This window comes from Psammomys obesus, unplaced genomic scaffold (assembly GCF_907164565.1).
Source record: "Psammomys obesus unplaced genomic scaffold, mPsaObe1.curated_primary_1811, whole genome shotgun sequence".
NCBI lineage: Eukaryota > Metazoa > Chordata > Mammalia > Rodentia > Muridae > Psammomys > Psammomys obesus.
Genome location: NW_026595981.1, coordinates 4,264,756 through 4,267,929, shown reverse-complemented (window position 1 = coordinate 4,267,929; position 3,174 = coordinate 4,264,756). Strand labels below are relative to the sequence as shown.

The following is a 3,174-nucleotide window of genomic DNA, read 5'->3' as shown; positions in this document are numbered from 1 at the left end:
TGTACCACTAAGGCTTGGAGGTCCCTGCTTGCGGGTTTTTCCCCTTTAAAAACCCTGTTCCCTTGGAGCTGGCTGTTGCTCTCCCAACCTGCTATGGCAGGAGGGATTGCGGCCCAAGCTCAAGCTTGAATAAAGACCCTTGTGTGTTTTGCATCAAAGTTGTGTTCCTGTCTCTTGGGGGTCTCATGACCTACACATAACATTTAGGAGCTCATCCTGGATCCCCTAGATCTCCAGGACCCCGACACGGAGGGTCTTATGCCGGCCAGTAGGGGCGTAAGTGTCTCTGTGCAGAGTCTGTGTTTGTGTTTACTCTCAATTCTGAAAAGCCTCGAGGTGTCTGTACAAGCAGCAAAAGAGGACGCGCTGGACAGTTACAGCTGCTGGGGCAAGGGAGACGTCCCTGGCCCTGGGGTGCATGAGGGATCCCACCATCAGTTGGGAGGGGTTCGGTGGAGGAGAGAACGTCCCACCATCAATTACTCTCCTCTCTCTGCTGCTTTCCATTTCCGCAGCAGGAGTCTGTGAGTCCGAGTTTTTGGATTCACTTCTGTTTTCAGTGGCAGAGCGGCTGCTTTGTGTTTGCTTTTCTATTCTGTTCCTTGTGTTTATGTGTCTTTGTTTGTATTGGACTGTAACAGACCCAATGGGACAGACTGCTTCTAACTCCCTAGACTTAACTCCTGCCCATTTCTGGGAGGCCCTGGATCTGCCAATGCTCAGGTCTCTGGCGGCAAGGTCTTCCTGGAGTTGGGTTGCTTGGGAGTGCAGCCAACATTTATTTAAGGAATATGTTAGAATCAGTGATTATAGCATTCTGTTTTACAGGATGCAGTTTAGGGCAGATAACTGAGGATAGACAAAGAGTAACTCAGATGCTGGCCCTCAGGCTTGTCAGAGATCTGTGGAATATGGCATTTTAACTGTGTGAGCTTATTATGACAGAGAGTCCCAACATCCTGGCAGTAGCTCCCCCCAGGTCTCCAAGAAGATTTGAGCACAATGACAGATAACTTCGACCTCTGGATTGTGGTATGCTAACCACTGGGCAAGACTGCCCCAACTGGCCCACTGCTAGGGCCCAGCTTAAACTTTGGGCAGAGCTGTAGACACTTGGAGAGTCATTGTTTCACATTGCTGAAGGCGAGATGAGATCAGTCTCTCATGTTCTTCTTTTCCACAGAAACAGTCTCTCATCCTCTGTGCCTGATGGCTGGACCGCCTCTGTTCATGATGCCATAAGACCATAGGAGCCAGAGACAACTGCCTAGGTGGTGGATTGACTGGTCATCTCTGTCATTTTGATTGGTACATAGATTGGTACATTTATTTAGCTTATAATTTATCCTTCTCAAGTCTCTGATCACATTGACGACTAAGCTAAGCTAATAGTTGCTTTGCAGCTAAAGAGCAGACATTTAGATCCACTGTTACTTCATTGGTCAACTTATTAGCTAGTTAGAACTACTAGGTACTAGATCTCTTATTTAGAAAGGCAAAGAGCTTTGCCTTGCTCACAAGCTTCATGTTAATTGCCTGTGACTTATGGCGAATAACTGGATAGAAAGATGGATAGAAAGTTTATATAAGGTCTGAGGATATAAAAGTTTAAGTTGTAAAGATCTAAAAAATTGGAGTCTAAGTCTAAATAGATATTTTAAGATATATGAATATAAATTATAATGATATAAAAATAATTTAAGGCATATTAAAATAGAAGATAGTTCAGATTTCTCCCCCTTCTATGCTATTGTTATACTTATATTGTTATAGGATTTCAGAAGTTCAGAGTTTTGACATTGATCAATAGAGTTCTGATAAGCTGATGGGGCATTGACTGCTTATTATCCAGTCACAAGCTTGAGATTTTAATTCCCCTTTGGTTGTCTTCTGGAGACAGACTTAAAGGTGCTTCTCATTATGCTAAAAATATTTGTCTAATGTGCTTATCTGACCCAAAAGCCATAGCTTTTACTAGATCTTAATGCCATGAGTCTACTTCTGCTGTCTTGCAGACACCTGTTACCTGCTTTTTCTAAAGTATGGATCTCAATACAATGGTGATGCTAATATACTTCCTTTTGTAAACTAAAATTCATGTGAGTTTCAGAAAACCAAAAATGTCAGAAGACCTGGATCTGGGCTGGAGAGATGGCTCAGCCATTAAAGGCTGGGCTTACAACCAAAATATAAGAGTTTGGTTCCCAGCACCCACGGCTATCTCTCCAGCCATAAAAGAAGAGGAGGAGGAGGAGGAGGAAGAGGAGGAGATGATGACGATGACGATGATGATGACCTGGATCTGCCATAGGTCAAACAGACCCCAGATGAAGTTTTCCCTTTGTCCTGCGATTCCTCTCTTTCCCTAATTACTAGACAAATTTTAACTTCTGTCTCTAGTTTGAATTTGTCTCAGCAGATTTTCACCTGGTTGACAGATTCCATTCAGGAATCAGCTATGGACTGCAAACTGAAATCTGGACTTGCTGAAAGCTGTAAACCAGTCTAGCCGATGTGATGGTCCCTGTCTCTTCAACTGGATCACTAATTAGACGGTGCCCTTTTGCCTAGCCTTTGACTAGCCTTTCAGCCTTCCCGGGGTCCTCAATATCTCTGCCCCAAAGTCAGCCTGAAGAAATTGCAGAAGAGAGCGATTCATCATCCTTTACCCTACCTTACAGGCTGAGATGCTGAGTCAAAAGGGGCCCCCTGACATGAGCCATTACCTTGGGGATCTGCTTAGCTGGAGCAGGAACTGGTATTTCAGCGCTGGATGTAGAAAGCCGGAATCATAACAGCTTAAAGGCAGAGACTGATAAAGACATTCAATGCCTGGAGAACTCAGTCACCTACTTAGAGAGAAAGGTGGTTTTTATGTAAACCACTCAGGGAGGATTAGGAACTCCTTAGCAAAAACAACAAAAAGCCTGGAGAGATACTGGAAAGAGAGGATCCAGAGGATGGTTTAAATCCTGGTAAAATAGTTCTCCTTGGCTAAGGTTAGAGAAAACCTGGCTAAACATGAAAAGATTCAAAGCTGGTTTGAATCTTGGTTTAGTGCTTCTCCGTGGTTTACTATTTTGTTCTCTGACTTAACAGAACCTTTGCTGATATTGCTTGTGCTTACCCTCAGCCCCTGCATATTAAATAGTTTGATTGCCTTCGTTAGACAGA

The 3,174-nt window shown here is 43.8% G+C and overlaps 1 long non-coding RNA gene across 1 annotated transcript; it reads left to right on the top strand.

Annotated features, from left to right (window-relative positions):
* Window positions 1–67: 67 nt before the first annotated feature.
* On the top strand, window positions 68–3,174 carry LOC129686349 (uncharacterized). Its single transcript, XR_008721600.1, has 2 exons — window positions 68–276; window positions 1,184–3,174. It is a non-coding gene; the product is annotated as an uncharacterized LOC129686349 (long non-coding RNA).